This window comes from Chlorocebus sabaeus, chromosome 7 (assembly GCF_047675955.1).
Source record: "Chlorocebus sabaeus isolate Y175 chromosome 7, mChlSab1.0.hap1, whole genome shotgun sequence".
NCBI lineage: Eukaryota > Metazoa > Chordata > Mammalia > Primates > Cercopithecidae > Chlorocebus > Chlorocebus sabaeus.
The window spans coordinates 55178169-55200231 of NC_132910.1; the positions used below are offsets into that span (position 1 = coordinate 55178169).

At 34.8% G+C, this 22063-nt stretch overlaps 1 protein-coding gene across 1 annotated transcript in view; it reads right to left on the minus strand.

The window, feature by feature from the left end:
- The window catches only part of TACR3 (tachykinin receptor 3), a 100906-nt gene that overhangs the window by 57487 nt on the left and 21356 nt on the right, over window positions 1-22063 (minus strand). The gene's annotated exons all lie outside the window — the stretch shown is intronic.

The window sequence follows — 22063 nt, forward strand, 5'->3', positions numbered from 1 at the left end:
CATTAGACATTAAGTTCTCATAAAGAACACTCAACTTAGATCCTTCGCACGTACAGTTCATAATAGGGTTCGCTCTCTATGAGAATCTAGTGCCGCTGACCTGACAGGAGGCAGAGCTCAGGCAGTAAGGCGAACCCTGGGGAATGGCAGTAAATATAGATGAAGCTCCCTAGCTCACCAGCCACCACTCACCTCCTGCTGTGCAGCCTGGTTCCTAACAGGCCAGGAACTGGTACTGGTCCCTGACCCAGGGAACTGGGGACCTCTGATGTAAGTGAAAGATATTAATGATTTGGTGTTGTACCTAACACATTAGAATCCATAAATGTCTGTTGAATGGAATTGGAAAGGCACTTAACAAGTGCTTACAAATACTGGTTTCACAGCTCAAAACCTTCATGTCTCCTCTGTATGTTTAACTTTAAAAAATATAATTCTGGAGAAATAATATGGATTATATGACATACTTGACAAAGATGAGAAACTCCTATAAAAGATATGGTCCACAAACCCGTTTAAGAGCAGCAAGAGACAAGTTCAGAATTTCCATGATTAATAAATCAAGTTTGATTGAGGTTATGCCTTCCTGTTATACCTCATAATGAATTCATACTGCATCATGAACGTCTTCATGGTGCCTATCTGTGTAACTACATATAATACTGTTGTAACGGAAAAATATATTTGAGTCTCTAAAAAGTATGTTTGAAGCACACTTAAATACGACTTTTGGAGGGCAACTTCTTGGGGAAGTTAGGAATTCTGTAAATATGGTAAGTAAAGTCATGCTTTATTAACTTAGTACAGGTAGTAACAATATAGCTGAAAGAAGCAACTTCCAATTTTGAACTAGAGATAGCATGGCTAATTGCCAAATTCTAGCTAACATTCAGAGGCAAAAATAATATGTACCAAACAAATTAGATTTCTGTCTTTTAATAAAACACAATCTTTATATTGTTTCAATTCTACTTTTGGTCATTTTATGTTTATAAAATATATTTTGATTTATGAAAAATTTTCAGAGGTAATACTTTCATCAGAGAATGAATATCGCATAGGCCAAAAAATGTTAACTTAAGAATAAATATTTTAAAATAAGGATATTTCATCAATATGTTTGTAACTCTTTGCTGTTATAATTACTGGGCAGAATTATATCTTCAGAAGATTTTGTGAAAATTATCTATATAATAGTCTTAATACTAACTATAGTCATTATTTACCTAAAGAAAATAGTCTTAATTCATCATGTATAACAGCTATTAGGTAAACATGAAACTTAGATTTAAAAAATAATCATATTTGTCCTTTTGTGACTGGCTTAATTCACCGCATGATTCCAAATATATGTAGTATCTAAAAGAGTGAAACTTATGAAAGTATAGAACAGATGATGATTGCTGGGGACTCAATGGGTATAAAGTTTTAATAATGTAAGATAAAGAAGTTCTAGATGTCTGCTGTATAACATAGTATCTATAGTTAACAATAAAGTATCATGAACTTGATTATGTTAAAAGGATAGATCTCATGTTAAGTGTTCTTAACACACACACACACACAATAAATACACACACATAAGAATACAAGGACATTTTTCGAGGGATTGATATGTTTAGTGCATTGATTGTGGTGATATCACGTTTGTCCAAACTCATCAAAATGTATACATTAAATATGTGCATTTTTTGTGTATCAAGTATACCTCAGTAAAGCTTACAGAAAGAGAAAAGAAAAAATAATGATAAAAAAGTACCTAAGTTTAGGAAAACAATGTGAACTCTACAAAGAAAAAAATGCGTATGTTTCAAATAGGAGACTTTAAAATTCATCTCTCATGCTTATGTTGGTGAAGATAATAATAAAAATATTATTGATTATTAACCGTAACTAGGGTACATAATGTATGTAATAGGGTTACCTACATCATATATACTTAATAGCCATAATAATCCAACCACTAGAATAATACTATTACCTCTATTTTACAGAAAAGAAAACTAACTTATAAGATTATGGGAATTGCTCATAATGATCCAGATAATAAGAGAAAGAGCTAGAATTTTAAGTCAATTATGCCAGTCTTCAGAGACAATATAGATACAGATTACAGCTTTTGAATATAACTATTTATTTTAGAGAAATAAATATGACCATTTATTTTAGAAGAGAAATATATATATTTCTCCTCCACAATATATATGTGTTAGATACTTATATATTGTATATGTGTGTGTGTTAGAGATACCTATCAAAGAATCAGAAGTAGAATTTTGCCATTTTGCATTTTTGAATCTCAAAGGCTTTATGTGTAACATTAAAACAAAAGTAAAATATATAAAGAAATTGTATGTGGGCATTTATGTTCCTGCTCATGTTGATTATAACTCACATAGCATTTATCTCCATATAGGAATTATTTCTGTATTGGTGTTTCAAAGCCAAGTACTTGTCAATAAATTTGTTGTACTAAACTGAATATCCCTCAAACCTCATTATAATCTTTTGTTTGTTGCTTGCTCTGGCATCTAATGATTGTGATTTAGATATTTAGATAGTTGAGTTTTTGTGACTAAAAGGAGAAGTGGAATAACACAAGCAGGCTTAAAGCCTTGTCCAACTCCTGTAGCACAGATAATTCAAAGTAAACTGCAAAGCACATTGATTCTTCTGGCTAGTCTTCTGGCTAGTCTAATTAGTCTAATGCTAGAGAAATTATTTTCTGAAATAATTTGTACCTGTTAGAAATTAATACTGTGTTATTTGAATTATATGGAAATAATCAATTTATGTTCTCATGAACATGTTAGTGATAGTAGAGATACTGAAACTTCTAGCATACCTTTTTGTCATAGCTGATCTGATCCATGATTCATTTATTCAATAAAACATTTATTGAATGCCTACTATGGTATTCCAAATGCTAGTGATCCAACACTGGGCAAAAACGGTTTTCTGTGAAGTAGAAAAATACTTCCCAAATTGTGAAGTCTGTACCATTTGTGAGGCAGACAACTATTAATCAAATAATCTCACCAGTAAATGTAAATTACAGATGTGACTACTGTTACGAAGGTAAGGCCAACTGTATACATGAACTGAGAAAAATATATTTAGATTGTACTTCAATTTTCCCTAAGAAAAGTCATTCTAGGTTGAAACTTGGAAGGATAACCAGGCAAGGTGGCAGAAGAGTGAAGGTTGCAAAGACTTCTGGGAGAATGAATAGCAAGTGAAAAACTCCTGTGTTGATGGTGGTTTTTAAAATTATTTTATTTTATTTTATGTTATTTTATTTTATTTTTTTGAGACTGAGTCTCGCTCTGTCACACAGGCTGTAATTGCAGTGGCACAATCTTGGCTCACTGCAACCTCCGCCTCCCAGGTTCAAGCAATTCTATTGTCTCACCTCCTGAGTAGCTGGGACTACAAGTGCCCGCCACCATGCCTGGCTTATTTTTGTATTTTTAGTAGAGATGGGGTTTCACCATATTGGTCAGGCTGGTCTCAAATTCCTGACCTCAAGTGATCCGCCTGCCTCAGCCTCCCAAAGTTCTGGGATTACAGGCGTGAGCCACCGCCCTAGCCTGATGGTGGGTTTTTATGGTTTGAATTGTGACCCTCCAAAAAAGGTATATTGAGGACCCAACACCCAGTATCACAGACCTCATTTGGAAACAGAGTCTTTACATAGGTAATTGGGCTTAAATCAGGTCATTAGGGTGGTCTCTAACCCAATATGACTAGTGTCCTTGTTTAAAGGGAAAATTTGGAAACAGATACATAGGGAGAATGTTATGTGAAGACAGAAGATTGAAATGAGGCATCAACAAGCCAAGAAACAGTAAAGATGACCAGCAAATCACCAGAAGCTAGGTTAAGACAAGGAAAGAGTCCCATACAGGTTCTTGAGGGAGCATGTATCATGGAGCACTGATTTCAAACTTCCAGCTTCCAGAACAATAAGACTATAAATTACTGTTATTTAAAGGCACCCAAATGTGTGGTACATTGTTATAGCAGCCCTAACAAACTAAGATAGTGGGTACAGGTGGGAGAAGAATCATATTCTTTAGTAATTACAGGATACTGCAATTGATACACAGAAAGTAAAGAGGGAAGGTGGTTTAAGATGAAGTTATAGTACAAGTGGTAGATTTTTTTTTTTTTTCCTGTGGGATGTAATTGAAGCAATTTTATCAGAGAAGTAGAATAATCAGATTTCCTCCAGAAAAGAGCTTCGAGCTTCAATCTGGAGAGTGGAAGAGGAAAAGAATGGAAGCAAAGATTGGGCATGGTGGCTCACACCTGTAACCCCAGCACTTTGGGAGCCCAAGGTGGGCGCATAACTTGAGGCCAGGAGTTTGAGACCAGCCTGGCCAACATGGAGAAACCTCATCTCTACTAGAAATACAAAAAGTAACCTGGTGTGGTGGCACATGCCTGTAATCCCAGCTACTCAAGACGTTGAGGTATGAGCATCACTTGAGCCTGGGAGGTGGAGGCTGCAGTGAGCAGAGATCACATCACTGCCCTTCGGCCTGAGTGACAGAGCAAGACTCTGTCTCATAAAAAATAAAAAAAATATATATATATATAAAAAGAATGGAAGCAGGGAAGTAAGTTATCTAACTTATGTTCTGATTTGGGTCAGAGACAATTGCTGCTTAGAAGAGGGCGTTACACTGGAGGCTGAATTAAATGAATGGTTTGAGGGAAGTAAAGAAATACCAAAATACTGTTGTAGAAAGGGACACTTTGTTGGCCAAAGAAATAGGGAGAATTGCCAGGCTCTAGTGAAAACTTATGTGAAATTGTTGATTTGGAATGCATTTGGGCACCAATATTTTCTATGCCGTAACTTTCTTCAGCCAAAATAATTTGCATGGAGAGAATGGATACTTAGGCTCACGTGAACAAACATTTTCTGGACCTTGAGAAGAAATAGTCAGATCTGAGATATAATTTCACCCAAATAATTGTCAGTACTTTATTCCTTTAAAAAATATTTTATGTGATCACATCAGCTTTTCCAAGGGTTTTTGCTGAGTTGCTCATCACCATTCTTCCTTCACCAGATTCTTAAAGACATTAGAATCGCCTTAGTAGGATTATTTCATAAGTAACAGCTAAGAGCTGATTCTTTACTCTTCATACTAGCATATCACCTAAACATGTTTTAAAGTCACTTTTTATTACCTTTTATAGAAGCTGAAATTCTCAGAGGCATCTATTGAAAGCTAATAGTTTTAAAGACACCTCTTAACAGTTTTCCTTTCCACTCTAATACCAGACCACTTTGCTTTACCACTTACTATTTTTCTGATATAATTGAGGTGGTCTTTTATGTTTACTTGTCCTTTGAAAAGCAGATGATTTTGGATGTAACTTTTGTTTGCCTGCTGTCAATAAGAAAGCCTTTTCAATTTTGTAACTGTTATTTGTATCTGTTATAATTCTTCCTTTTGTTGGCATTTTTATTAAGTTGTTTCTGGATTTCCATGTGCTTTTACATATTTTCAAGTTTTGCAGTAAAGACAGAGTGCAGCCTTCAGATATTTATTTGATTGTAGAAACTACGCAAAAAATAATTTGCCTAAAATGATATGAATTTTACTGTCTTCCAATCAATTTGCACCTGGTCATAGTAGAATATGTTCTAGTCTGTTAAGTCCCAAACACAAAATGCGGTCTGGCACTCTCTGTGCAAAATAAAGATTAGTTGCAACAGCTGCTCATGACCCATAAAGTTTCAACTTCTGACCTTCAGTGCTAGAGTATTTTCCGCTTTGACAAATCATTTGAGAGGTACATGACCTTTGTCAAAATTGCATTTTTTAGATACATTTCATTTTGTGATTTTTTTCATAACTGTCTTTTTAATTTTATTATTATTATTATTATATTTTAAGTTCAACAGTATGGCGATTCCTCAAGGATCTAGAAGTAGATGTGCCATATGACCCAGCTATCCCATTACTGGGTATATACCCAAAGGATTATAAATCATGCTGCTATAAAGACACATGCACATGTATGTTTATTGCAGCACTATTCACAATAGCAAAGACTTGGAATCAACCCAAATGTCCATCAGTGACAGACTGGATTAAGAAAATATGGCACATATACACCATGGAATACTATGCGGCCATAAAAAAGGATGAGTTTGTGTCCTTTGTAGGGACATGGATGCAGCTGGAAACCATGATTCTTAGCAAACTATCACAAGAACATAACTGTCTTTTCTATTCTTTTGTTTGTTTGTTTGTTTGATGGGCCTCTTGCTCTGTTGTCAAGGCTGGTGTGTAGAGGTGTGATCACAGCTCACTGCAACCTCCAACTTTTGGCTCAAGCGATCTTTCTGCCTCAGCCCTCTGAGTAGCTGAGACTGCAGGTGATTGCCTGGCTAGTTTTTTTTTTTTTTTTTTTCCTGTGTTTCTTGTAGAGATGAGGATTCGCCACGTTGCCCAGGCTGGTCTTGAATTCTTGAGTTCAAGCGTTCTGTCCACCTTGGCCTCCCAAAGTGCTGGGATTACAGGCATGAACCAGCAAACCTGGCCCATAACTATCTTAGACAAACTTAAGAGTAAATGAATCAATCAGGTGATTATAAATGTTGTCTTAATAAATTTCAAAGTGAATGAGCTTTTATTAAAATAATCTATATTTGCTGACTCATGTATCAATCATATATGAATATGACTATTCATATAGGTATATATGAATATATACATATAATAGGATATTATCTGTCAAGAAAAATATTACTTGTTCATCTACTCAAATTCTTTGATTTTTATAAGTAAAATGTATATACCGATATTTGAGGGAAATTTATATTTAAAACAGCTTCAGAATAGTGAAAGTATTTGTTTCCATGTTATAGGTTTTCAATTTAAATTTAGAATTAGGTTTATCTACTCATTTATGTATTTATTTTAAACAACTTCTTGAATACCAACTATCTTCTGGGATTTTGTTATCTTCTTTGGCAATATTGGAGAACAAAATAGAAGTAGCTCCTGCCCTTGTGGAGTTCACAGTCTAATGCAGAAGAAATATATTACTCAAGTAGTCACAAAATAGGTTAGAAATTATCACACAAATGTCCCTTGAAGTAATGTTGCCTCCTGGGTATTTGGTTAAATGTTCCTTGGGGCTTTAATGTAATGGCCTGTGTGCTCAGTATCGTACTCCATGAGTTTTAAAGTTACTAGTCTGACTTTTAAAGTTCCCTCTGTCATTATTCTTAATCCGTATAAAATATACATATGATTTCCAAAAGCAATTTAATTATATAAAACATTTCAGATTTCAAAATTATATTGAACTTAGAGGTTTATGAGAGAGGAGAATACACTGCCATTCTTTGACCTGATGTTTGTCATTGAGTTTGTTCTCTTTGTAATGTTCACCCAATTTTCTAAAACCCTACACACATCATGGGTGACTCTTCATTTACAACCTCTTGTGAAGTTTAACCCAGTCCCTCACTCCCTCATTAAACTGGTAGGCCTAGCTCAACCTTTTGGAAATCCTGGTGAATAAAAATTTCCTCATTGTTTACAGTGTGATGTTATAAAGATACGTACAAGTAATTATGAAGCATAAAATAGGGAATTTGACCTCGTCTTGGTTAAAGACGACACAGTGGTAAAGACATTAGGTATAAATTCCACAAGAAAGCAACATTAAGATTAGAAAAATAAGTGGGGGCTTATTTAGGATGAAGGTGGGGATGAGAGAAGAAAGTTGAACAGCAAAGTCCTGAGGTAGGAGAAAGCAGAGTGCATCTGGGGAACTACGGAAGGCCAGCTCTACAGCATACAGGACAGGGAAAAAACAGGTGGTGCTGAATGAAGCTAGAGATGTAGGTATTAAACATGACCTCATTAATATATTGATTATAAATATAAATTTTCTATTTTAACATTAAAATAATTGCTAATGCGTGAATGCTTAGGTACCATGCACTCTTCTAAGAACTTTATATATAACTCATTTAATACTAAAATTTTAATTTTTTATATAAATAGTAATTACAAAATGATTTGTATCAAAATGCTGCATCAGTAAAGAATATTACATGAAACAATGTCTACTCAAAATTTCAGATACAGATTTAGAAGTAGTACTCTATAGAAGCAATATAAAACTTGCTAATTTTTTTGCTACTTATACTACTCTGTAATAAGTAGTTTTAAAATCAGAACATATTTGATTATTTCACCTATGAGATATAAAATTCTAAATCACTCTTTTGAAGTCCAGTTTACTGACATTTTGTGTTACTTCTATATTGTCTCAAAAACCACTTCCATTAGTAACTTCAAAAGAGCTGCTTCATAAAGTCACTTCAGTGTTATCAATTACATATTAAAAACTTTGAGTTCAGGCCCCGGCATAGTGGCTCATGCCTGTAATCCCAGCACTTCGGGAGGTTGAGGTGGGTGGATCACCTGAGGTCAGAAGTTCGAGACCAGCCTGGTCAACATGTTGAAACCCCTTTTCTACTAAAAATACAAAAATTAGCCAGGCGTGATGGCGCATGCCTGTAATCCCAGCTACTCGGGAGGCTGAGGCAGGGGAATCACTTGAACCCAGGAGGCGGAGGTTGCAGTGAGCCAAGATTGCGCCATTGCACTCCAGCTTGGACATAGAGTGAGACTTTGTCTCAAACAAACAAAACAAAAACCAAAAAACTTTGGGCTCAAATATTTTTAGCTCCCACATATGGGTACTAAAGAAGATAGGGTAAAGAAAGTACAGTTAATAAGTACAAAAATACAATTAGATAGAAGAAATAAGATCTAGTGTTCAGTATCACAATAGGGCAGCTATATTTCTAAATAACTGAATAACTAAAAGACTTGAATTAGAATGTTTCTAACACAAAAGAATGCTAACTGCTTGAGGTGATGGATACTCCAATAACTCTGATTTGATCATTACACATTATATGCTTTTATCAAAATATTACATGTGTCCCATAAATATGTACACCTATTATGTATTTATAATAAGGTACAAATACTGGTACACTAAAAGACCACACTTTACCACTTACCTTACATGAATGTGAGAAATCTGCACTTAAACCCCCTCAAAGTTGTACAATATTTGAAAGAAATAACAAAGATTAAGACAAATTTTATTAAAACAACTTTATTGAGGGTTTAATTCCTTATGAAAACACTTTTGAACTCTTAGCAGATTATCATTGTTTCTTTTGAGATGGGGTCCCTGTCACCCAGACTGGAGTGCAGTGGTGTGATCTTGGCTCACTGCAACCTCTGCCTCCTGGGCTCAAGTGATCTCCCATCTCAGTCTCCTGAGTAGCTGGGACCACAGGTGTGCACCAACACCCTCGGCTAATTTTTATATTTTTAGTAGAGATAGTGGGATTTCACCATGTTGTCCAGGCTGGCCTTGAACTCCTGAGCTCAAACGACAAGCCTGCCTCAGTTTCCCAAATTGGTGAACCACCACACCTGGCCAGAAGATTATTTTTTTGAAAGCAATTCCTTCACTGACATACAGGAGTACCTTGGATATGTTGTAGGTCTGGTTCCAGACCACTGCAATAAAGTGAACATTGCAGTAAAGCAAGTCACAGAAATTCTAGGTTTCCCAGCACATTTAAAGCTTATGTTTCCACTGTACTGTAGTCTATCAGGTGTGCAATAGAATTATATCTAAAAAATGTACATAACTTAATTAAAAATTACTTACTGATAAAAAATGCTAATGATCATCTGATCCTTCAGCAAGTTATAATCATTTGCTGGTGGAGATTCTTGCCTCAATGTCGGTAGCTGCTGACTGATCAGGGTGGTGGTTGCTGAAAGTTGAGGTGGCTTTTGCAATTTTTGTTAGTATGTAAGAATGCTTACTTTTTTTTTTTTTTTTTTTTTTTTTTTTTTTTTTTTTTTTTGAGACGGAGTCTCGCTCTGTTGCCCAGGCTGGAGTGCAGTGGCCGGATCTCAACTCACTGCAAGCTCCGCCTCCCGGGTTCACGCCATTCTCCTGCCTCAGCCTCCGGAGTAGCTGGGACTACAGGCGCCCGCCACCTCGTCCGGCTGGTTTTTTGTATTTTTTAGTAGAGACAGGGTTTCATCATGTTAGCCAAGATGGTCTCATCTCCTGACCTCGTGATCTGCCCGTCTCGGCCTCCCAAAGTGCTGGGATTACAGGCTTAAGCCACCGTGCCCGGCCTGAATGCTTGCATTTTTAATTTTATTTTAATCTTTAATTTTTTTGAGTATTTAACAGTTGTTTCAGCCAGGTGTGGTGGCTCACACCTGTAATCCCAGCACTTTGGGAGGCCAAGGCGGGCAGATCACCTGAGGTCAGGAGTTCAAGACCTACCTGGTCTACATGGTGAAACCCCATTTCTACTAAAAATACAAAAAATTAGCCAGTCATGGTGGCATGCACCTGTAATCCCAGCTACTCAGGAGGCTGAGGCAGGAGAATTGCTTGAGCTTGGGAAGCGGAGGGTGTAGTGAGCTGAGATTGTACTATTGCGTTCCAACCTAGGTGACAGAGCGAGACTCTGTCTCAAAAAAAAAAAAAAAAAGTCATATGTATTTATGAAGTATATGTGATATTTTGATACAATCATATGATGTGTAATGATCTGATCAAAATAATTAGAATATCCATCAGCTCAAGGATTTATCATTTCTTTGTGTTGGGAACATTCCAAATCCACTCCTCTAGTTATTTTGGAATACAAAATATAGTTTTTTAGCTCCAAGTATGAGTGAGAATATACAATATCTGTCTTTCTGTGCTCGGCTTATTTCACTTAACATAATGTCCTTCAGTTTTATTCATATTGTTGCAAATGACAGGATTTCATTTTTTCATGGCTGAATAGTATTCCATTGTGTATCTATTATTAAAAGTAATGGCAAAAACCACAATTACTTTTGCACCAATCTAATATACCACATTTTCTCTACCCATTCATCCACTGATGAACAGTAAAGTTGATTCCATATCATGGCTGTTGTGAATAGTGCTACCATAAACATGGGATTGTAGATATTCCTTCAATATACAGTTTCCTTTTTAAAAAATATATACCTAGCATTGGGCTTGCTGGATGATTCGATATTTCTATTTTAGCTTTTTGAGGAACCTCCACACTGTTTTCTATAGTAGCTGTACTAATTTACATTCCAGCAGTTCATGAGCGTTCCCCTTTGTCTGCATCCTCATTAGCATCTATTACTTTTTGTCTTTTTGATAAAAGCTATTTTAACTGAGGTGACATGATATCTCATTGTGGCTTTATTTTACATTTCTTTGATGATTAGTGATGCTGAGCATTTTTTAAAGTATACTTCTTGATGATTTGTATGTTTACCATTGAAAAATGTCTGTTCAGGTCTTTTGACCATTAAAAAAATGGGATTATTTGTTTTTCTATTGAGGTGTTTGAGTTTCTTATATATTCTGGTTCCTAATTTCTTCTCAGTTGAATACTTTGAAAACATTTCCTCCTATTTTTGCCTTTGCTGTGCAGGAGGTTTTTTTTCACTGATGTTATCCCATTTACGGATTTTTTTCTTTGATTGCCTAAGCTTTTGTGGCCTTATTCCAGAAATCTTTGATAAGACGAAAGTCCTTAAGTTTTTCCACAAAGTTTTCTAGTGGTAGTTTCATAATTTAGGTCTTACATATAAGTCTTTAATTAATTTGTATTTGATTTTTGCATATGGTGAGAGATCGAGGTCTAGTTTCATTCTTCTGCATAATGGATATCCAGTTTCCCCAGAACCATTTGTTAAATGGTCATTTTTTGTCAAACTTGTCATTTTCCCAATGTATGTTCCTGGCACCTTGGTTGAAAATGAATTGGTTGCAAATGTGTGGATTTATTTATTGCTTCTCTATTCTGTTCCATTGGTCTACGTGTCTGTTTTCATGCCAGCACAATACTTTTTGGTAACTATAAATTTGCAGTATAACTTGAAGTCAGATAATGTAATTCCTCAAGTTTTGTTCTTTTTGCTTGGAATTATTTTGGCTATTTGGGATCTTCTATAATTCCATACAACTTTTAGGACTTAAATTTTCTATGAAGAATATCATTAGTATTTTGATGGGAATTGCATTGAATCTGTAGATTGCTTGGGGTGGAATAGACATTTTAACAATGTTAATTCTTCTAGGCCATGAACATGAAATATCTTCCCATTTTTGGTGTCCTCTTCAATTTCTTTCATCAATATAGAGCTCTTTTGCTTCTTTGGTTAAGTTTATTCCTGAGTATTTTATTTTTTTTGTTGCTATTATAAATGGGATTGCTCTCTTGATTTCCTTTTCAGATGTTTATTGTTGGCATATAGGAATGCTACTGATTTTTGTATGTTGATTTTGTATTGTCCAACTTTATTGAACTTGTTTATCAGTTTTAACAGTTTTTTGTTTTTGGTGGAGTCTTTAGGTTTTCTAAATATAAGATCATATCATTTGCAAATGAGTAATTTGACTTCTTTCTTTCTAATTTGGATATGCTTTATTTCTTTCTGTGGTCTGACTACTCTGGCTGTGACTTCCAGTACTATATTGAATAAAAATCGTGAAAATGGTCATCCTTGTCTTCTTTCAGATCTTACAGAAAAGGCTGTCAGTTTTTCCCATTCGGTATGATACTGTAGGTTTCTTATATATGGCCTTTATTGTACTGAGGTATATTTATTTTATATTGAGTTTGATGACAGTTTTTAATCATGAAATGACATTAAGTTTTACCAAATGCTTTTTTAGCTTCTGTTGAAATACTCATCTATTTTTTGTCCTTCATTCTGTTGATGTAATGTGTCACGTTTATTGATTTGATATGAATCCCACCTGATCATGATGAATGATCTTTTTAATGTGTTGTTGAATTTTGTTTGCTAGTATTTGTTGAGGATTATTTTCATCTATATTAAACAATTTAGGTCTGCAGTTTTTAATTTTTTGTCGTTGTGTCTCTGTATGGTTTTGGTATCAGGGTAATGCTGGCCCTAGAGAATGAGTTTGAAAGCATTCCCTCTTCCCAATATTTTCAGAATAGAATGACTAGGATTGGTGTTATCTTTTCTTTAAATGTTTGGTAGAATTAAGCATTGAAACCATCAAGTCCTGGACTCTTCTTTGTTGGAATACTTTTTATTATTGGCTCTATACATTACATAATATTGGCCTATTTAGGTTTTCTATTCCATTATGGTTCAATATTAGGAGGTTGCATGTATTCAAGAATTTATCCTTTTCTTCTAGGTTTTCCAATTTATTGGCTTGTAGTTGCACAATAGTAGTCTCTGATGATTCTTTACATTTTTGAGCTATCAATTGTAATATCTCATTTTTCAACTCTGATTTTATTTATTTGTATTATCTTTCCTTTCTTCTTAGTCTGGCTAAAGGTTTGTCAGTTCTGACTGTCTTTTTCAAAAAGCAACTTTTTGTTGTGTTGATCTTTTGATATAGGTTTTATTGTTATAAACTTCCCTCTTAGTCCTGCTTTTGCTGTATGCCACGAAAGTTTTTTTTTTTTTTGAGATGGAGTCTCACTCTGTTGCCCAGGCTAGAGTGCAGTGGCTTGATCTCCGCTCACTGCAAGCTCCACCTCCCGGGTTCATGCCATTATCCTGCCTCAGCCTCCCGAGTATCTGGGACTACAGGCGCCCACCACCACGCCTGGCTAATTTTTTGTATTTTTAGTAGAGACAGGATTTCACCGTGTTAGCCAGGATGGTCTTGATCTCCTGACCTCATGATCCACCCACTTTGGCCTCCCAAAGTGCTAGGATTACAGGTGTGAGCCACCATGCCTGGCCCAGAATATATACTTTTTAAGTACAAATTAGACATTTACCAAGATGACCCATATCCTAGAATAGAAAACAAAACTTTAAAAGTGTAAAAAATTACAACAAATATATATATATATATATATATATTTGTATATATATTATTAGATAATAATGGAATTAAACTAGAAATCAATAACAGGAAAGAGAAAAATTTCCAAACTTGGAAATTACACAAAGCACTCTTAAATAATTCATGTTTATTAGTCTTATTTGCTGTGTAATAACTTGTCATCCACTTAGTAGCTTAATACTTTTAAAATTTATTATTATTCACCCACTCTGATTCTCGTCTGTAAAACAACACCTTTTAAATTCTTGTCATTATTATTTTTGGAGATGGAATCTTTCTCTTGGCCAGGCAGTAGTGCATGGTGTAATCATGGCTCATTGCCACCTCAAACTCCTAGGTTCAAGTGATCCTTCCACCTTAGCCTCCCATGTAGCTGGGTGTATTAGTCTGTTCTCACACTGCTATAAAGAAACTACCCAAGACTGGGTAATTCAAAAACAAAAGAGGTTTAATTGACTCACAGTTCCACATGGCTGGGGAGTACTCAGGAAACTTATAGTCATGGTGGAAGAGAAGCAGGCACATCTTACATGGCAGCAGGCAAGAGAGACTGAGCAAGAGTGGGGAAAACTGCCTCATAAAACCATCAGATCTCGTGAGAACTCACTTACTATTATGAGAACGGCATGGGGGAAGCCACCCCCATGATTCAATCACCTCCCACCTGGTCCCTCCCTCAACACATAGGGATTATGGGGATTACAATTTGAGATGAGATTTGGGTGGGGACACAGAGCCAGACTGTATCACTGGGACTGCAGGTGTGAGCTATCACATCCTGCAACAACAGTTATTATCTGACAGTTTCTGAGTCAGAAATGAGGACAACTTAGCTGGGTCCTCTACTTAGGAGCTCATAAGGTGCTGCCAAGATGTTGGCTGGGTTGTTTTCTCATCTGGAGGCTGGACTGGAGAAGGATCCACTTCCATCTCTCTAAGGTTATCGGAGTCTGTTGTGTGTGTGGCTGTAGAATTCATGTTAACTTGAGTTTTTAAAGCCAGCAATGAAGAAAGAGAAAATCTAGAGCTATATAATAGTGAGATAGAACTTTGGATAACATAATTCAATCACCAAGGTGACATCTGATCACATATGCCACATTTTATTGGTTAGATGCAAATCATAGGTCCAGTCTTTGGAAGGCTCAATGGAAGGCTAATATAAAGGTAATGAAGATGAGGAGGCAGAGATCCCAAGGATCATCATAAAATTTGTCTACCACACAATGGATCAAATAAAAAGTCTATGAAAATCTAGAAAATATTTTGGGCAGAATGAAAATGTAAATACAAAATTAAAAAACCAGTGAGATTCAACTAAAACAGTATTTAGATGTAAATTTACAGAATTAAATGCTTACATACAATATTTAAAAGTCCTCAAATAAGTAATCTAAGTTTCCATCTGTGAAAACTAGAAAAAATAAGAACAAAATGCACCCAAAGCAAGAAAAAGAAAGGAAATTAAATAAGAGAGGAAATCAATATAAGTCATAGTGGAGTGACACTAGAAAGAAAATCAATGAATCTAAAAGATGACTTTTTGGAAAGCTTGCTAAAACTGATAATGCACTAGGAAGACTGACCAAAAAAAAAAAAAAAAAAAAAAAGAGAGAGAGAGAAGACAAAAATCAGCAATATCTTTAAAAAATAAGTGATACTGCTACAGAGAAACAAGCATTCAAAAAAAGTGTAAGATAATACTACACACATATATAAATAGATAAAATGAACCAGTTTTTTAATATGTGCAAACTACAAAACTCTACCCAAAATGCGTTATATATCTACTAAATTTCCAAAATATGAATCTCTATTACCTGATGGTTTCACAGGTGAATTATGTCACATATTTAAAGAAAAATAACACCAGTGCTACAAAATGCTACATAATTGAAAAGTAGAGAACACTTTATAATTCATGACAGGAAGTGGGGGAGGAGAGAGATGGGAAAGAGAGAGAGGGAGAAAAGGAGAGACAGAAAAATGAGGGGAGAGAGAGAGAGAGAAAGGAGAGACAGAGAGAAATACATTATCCAAAAATGGTATTTGTTTACATAATTTGAGATGGGTTTTAATATTACAAATTCAATCAATTTAACCCAAAAACCAATTTAAACATATTAATTGATAACAGAGAAAACATTTGGTAAAGTTCAACATCAATTTATTATAAACTTTCAGCACATTCAAATAGAAGAGAATGTCCTAAATCTGATACAGAGAATCTACAAATAACCTAAAACTAACATTCTGTTGAAAGATGAAAAACTATGTACTTTTTTCCTGTGATCAGAATAATCAAGGATATCCACTCTTACTACTTCTATTTAACATTGTGCTAAAAGTACAGGAAGTCATAAAAAAGAATGAATAGGCATACAGATTCAAAAGAAATTTAATAATGTCTCTATTCATACAATAGAAGATTGTCTATGTAGATGATCCCAATAAATCTCCAAAAATCCTCACGTGGAACTAGTAAATGAGTTTGACAAGGATGCAGAATACAAGTTTAACTGACAAAATCAATGGCAGTTTTATTTATCAACAATAAACAATTTGAAACTAAATTTTAAAAAGCTACCACTAATACTAGGTCAAAAATAAAATAGGCATGTAGCTCTCAAAACATGCAGAATCTACATAATGAACACTGCAGAATGCTGATAAAAAAAATAAAGACCTAAATAGGTGATAAAAAGGCATCCTATGTTCACAGTTTGAAGGATTCAGCCTAGTAAAGATGTTGATAATCTCAAAACTGATCTACATATTTAATGCAATTACATTAAAAACTCTAGCAAGATATTTTTATAGATATATAAAAGCTCATTGTAAAATATCTATTAAGGCTGGTTGTGTTGACTCATGCCTCTGTAATCCCAGCACTTTGGGAGGCCGAGGTGGGAGAGTCACTTGAGGCCAGGAGCTCAAGACCAGCCTGGCCAACATAGCAAAAAACCTGTTTCTATGACAATATAAAAAAGTAGCCTAGTGTGGTAGTGAACACCTGCAGTCCCAGGAGAATTACTTGAACCTGGGAGGCAGAGGCTGCAGTGAGCTGAGATTGGGCCACTGTACTCCAGCCTGGGTGACAGAGCAAGGCTTCATCTCAAAAAAGTAAAAAAAAAATTTAAAAAAATAAATAATAAAATAAAATGTATATTAAATAGGTTAAAAGTGGAACAGAAAAAAATAACTTTACAAAAGAAGATTGAAGTTGGGGGAATCACTCTATCACATTTGAGAACTTCTGTGCAGCAGTAACAATACAGTATGGATTTGGTAAAGACATAGAACAATGAAACAGGATCTAGAGTCTAGAAACAGATGTATGCAAATATAGCCCACTGACTTTTGTCAAAGGTATAAAGGCAGTTAAATGAATAATTGATAGTCTTTTCAACAAATATTTTAAAACAATTGGATATGTGTATGCTAAAAATATTTTACATTGAGCTCAAGCTAAGACTTACAAAAATTAATTCAAAATGTATCATACATCTAAAAGTAAAAAATTAACACAACAAACTATTTAGAAGAAAACCTAGGAGGAAATCTTTGTAACCTGGACATAGGCAAATAGTTCTTGGACATGACAACAAAAACACAGTTCATATGAGCAAAAATATTGACAAATTAATCTTTATCAAAATTAAAAAACTTTTGCTCTGCACAATACCTTGTGAAAAGAGTGGAAAAATAAGCCACAGTCTGGGAGATATTTGCAAATCACATACCTGACAAATCACGTACTCATATGCAGAATATATAAATAACTCTAAACACTTCACAATAAAGTATACTCTCAGAATGATGGTGTGAGGAACTCCAAATATCTTCTCCCCCAAAACCAAAAAAGACAAAATGATCAAAATTAACTATTGAAAGTCTCTGAAAATTAAACAAAGACCATATAAGTTAACAAGCATTCATTAAAGCTAGTGAATCTCTGTAAGAGCAAGTAGATTCCATGTCTACCTCTCCCTTCCCCAGGTCCACAGTGTGAAAGTTCTGCCCTGTGTGGGTGGGGACATCTGTGAGAAATACTGGCTCTGCTGCCCTGCTGGAGGGGGCTGACTTTGTTTAGTGAAAAGAATGGAAAAACTCTTACTTAGAGTTTTTGTTGAAAATAATAGAGATCTCATCTCAGTTGTTAAAACAATCAGTGGTTAAAATATAACACTGTTAGTTGGAGAAAGCAACAAATCTGCAGTCTACTTATAAATTTAACAGGATAATTCAGGGGAAGAGACAGTCAAGTAAGGCTTTGTTAGACTCCCTGCTGATCTGGAAGGTTGATGCATGCACAGGGCTGTGCCACTTAGGAAAGACAGAAAAAGTCTTCAGAGGTACTAGACCCTGGATGAATGTGAGGCAGACTTGTAAACTTTCTGAATTTTATAAGCATTCCCATGACACAGATCCAATGGCAAATAGTAGAGTCTTACTAGTTCAAGATATGTAATCACAATCTCTGACTAGTCATCGACTGGTTGAACAACCACTAACTAAGCTGACTCAGAGGTAAACCTTTAGAAACCAGACTTAAATATAAACACAAGAAAAAATCTGAGTAGTGGTACCATGGACAACAAACTGTCAAAGAAATACTCCATAAAATTAGTACACACAAGTCACTAAATAAATAAACAACAAACAAAAAATAACAACAGTAAACCCCAAGGTGGAGTGGGAAAAATAGAATTCATAGTTGTTACATTATATTATATAAAATGTATAGTTTTTGATAGAAAATTATGGCACATGAAAGAGACAAAAAATATGACCCATATGCAGAGATAAATGCAGTCATTAGAAATTATTTTTGAGAGGGCCTAGAAGTTGGACTTGGCAGACAGATACTCCAATGCAGTTATCATTAATATGTTTAGAGAACTAAAGAAAAGCTTTTTAAAAATTAATAATAGACCAATAATGCAATGATTCATCAAATAGAGACTATTAAAGATATAGAAATTACAAAAAGAATTACAAGGAAATTCTGCAATTGAAAAGTATAGCAATAACAACAACAAAACCTCTAAATATTTTTGATTTAGCAGGAGAAAATATCAAGGAATTTAAAGGTAGATCAATAGAGATTTTTCAATCTGAAAACAGGAAAAAAATTTACCAAGGAAAATTTAAAGAAAAATGAACAAAGCCTAAGAGACTTGTGAGACTCTATTAAATACACAAGCATATGCATGATGGGAGTCCCAGAAGAAGAGGAAAAAGAAAGGAACAAAAATATTTTTAGAAAATAATTACTGAAAACTCCCTATATTTGATGAAGAACAATAATCCACAAATTTCAAAAGCTCAACAAATTCAAATTATTATAAATGCAAAGATTCACTCCTAGACACATCACAATTGCAGTGTTGAAAGTGAAACAAAAAATAAACAACACAAAACAAAACATCCTTGCAACTGACAAGAGAAAAGTAATTAATTGCTTGCAAGGGAGCCATAATGAAATTAACAGATGGCTTTTCATTGAAAACAATGAAAGCCAAAAGAAAAAGGCAATGAGATGGAATATTAAAAGTATAAAAGAGAAAATTGTCAAAATGTCTTTCGATAACAAGTTGAAATAAAGAATTCCAAGACAAATAAATGAGAAAATTTGTTATGATTAAACCTGCCTTGTACTACACTCTAAAAAGGATGTTCTTCAGGCAGAAAGAAAGCAACATCAAATGGTTTCTCAAATCCATATGAAGACATAAATTAAACTCCAAATACACAAGTATGTTGAATGTAAAACATACCATGCAAACATTAAATGAGAGTAAATGAGTAAAAATACAAGAAATGAAGTGGCTATGTTAATATCAGACAAAATAGACTTTAAGACAAAAAGTTACTAGAGACAAACTAGGAACTCATTAGAAAGATATACAGACACAAACATATATGCCTCTAACAAGAGACCTTCAATATACATCACTATGCATGAAGCAAAACCAGAACAAAAGGGAAATAGACAATTCAACAAGAATAGTTATACATGTCAATAAGCCACTTTTACTAATAGAACAATTAGAAAATCAGCAAGAGTGTAGGAGATGTGAACATTATTCACCTATTAGCCCTGTAATTTATAGAACACTCAACCTAATAGCACCAAAATACATATTCTAATCAAGGGAATATACAACATTCTCCAGGATAGGCCTCTCTAGGCTATAAAATAAGTCTCAACGTTTTAAACAATCAAAGATGTATTTATTCTGAAGAGAAACTACAAAAATGACAACTATGTGAGGTAATGCATTTGTCTATTAGCTATATTTAACCATTCTACAGCTATATTTAACCATTCCACAGGGTATATAGAATTATGTCGCACACGATAGGTACACACAATTTTATAATGTCAACTAAAAAATTATGTCGCACACGATAGGTAGATACAATTTTATAACGTCAACTAAAAAGTAAATAAATTAGAAACTTTGACAGTATCAGTTGACGGTTAGAATTTGGAACAAGCGCAACTCTCACACACTGCTGGTATGAATACAAAATGGTAGTATAGTTTCTTATAAAGTTAAATATATGTTTTCTATACAATCCAGCAATCTCACTCCTATATTCTTACCCTAGAGAAATGAAAACTTCTGTTCACACAAAAAACCCATACATGAACACTTACAGCAACTCTATTCATTGCACAAAACTAGAAACAACCCAAATGTCATTTGTAAACAAACTGTGGGGCAGCCATACAATGGAATACCCTCAGGGATAGAAAGAAACAAACTCTTGATACACGAATTAACTTGGATAATCTCAGAGATGTTGTGGTCAGTGAAAGTAGCCAGTCTCAAAGGTTACATGTTGAATAGTTATATTAATATAACACTTTCCCAAAAAGATCAGCCTGCGGTGGTAGCAGATAGATCAGTAATTCCCAGGTTTTAGGTCAGAATGAGGCTGTGAATACAAAGAAGAGCATAAAGGCTTTCCTTTGTTGTGATGAAATTGTTCTGTGTCCTGGCTGTGATGGTTGTTATATGAACTACCCATGCATTAAAAATCTTAAATCTTCCTGGACACTTATACTCTCCCAAGACTAAACCAGGAAGAAGTTGAATCCCTGAATAGACTAACAGCAGGCTCTGAAATTGAGGCAATAATAGCCTACCAACCAAAAAAAGTCCACGACTAGATGGATTCACAGCCGAATCCTACCAGAGGTACAAGGAGGAGCTGGTACCATTCCTTCTGAAACTATTCCAATCAATAGAAAAAGAGGGAATCCTCCCTAACTCATTTTATGAGGCTAACATCATCCTGATACCAAAGCCTGGCAGAGATACAACAATAAAAGAGAATTTTAGACCAATATCCCTGATGAACATCGATGCAAAAATCCTCAATAAAATACTGGCAAACCAAATCCAGTAGCACATCAAAAAGTTATCCACCATGATCAAGTGGGCTTCATCCCAGGGATGCAAGGCTGGTTCAACATATGCAAATCAATAAACGTAATCCAGCATAGAAACAGAAGCAAAGACAAAAACCACATGATTATCTCAATAGATGCAGAAAAGACCTTTGACAAAATTCAACAGCCCTTCATGCTAAAAACTCTCAATAAATTCGGTATTGATGGAATATATCTCAAAATAATAAGAGCTATTTATGACAAACCCACAGCCAATATCATACTGAATGGGCAAAAACTGGAAGCATTCCCTTTGAAAACTGGCACAAGACAGGGATGCCCTCTCTCACCACTCCTATTCAATGTAGTGTTGGAAGTTCTGGCTAGGGCAATCAGGCAGGAGAAAGAAATCAAGGGTATTCAGTTAGGAAAAGAAGAAGTCAAATTGTCCCTGTTTGCAGATGACATGATTGTGTATTTAGAAAACCCCATTGTCTCAGCCCAAAATCTCCTTAAGCTGATAAGCAACTTCAGCAAAGTCTCAGGATACAAAATCAATGTGCAAAAATCACAAGCATTCTTATACACCAGTAACAGACAAACAGAGAGCCAAATCATGAATGAACTTCCATTCACAATAGCTTCAAAGAGAATAAAATACCTAGGAATCCAACTTGCAAGGGATGTAAAGGACTTCTTCAAGGAGAA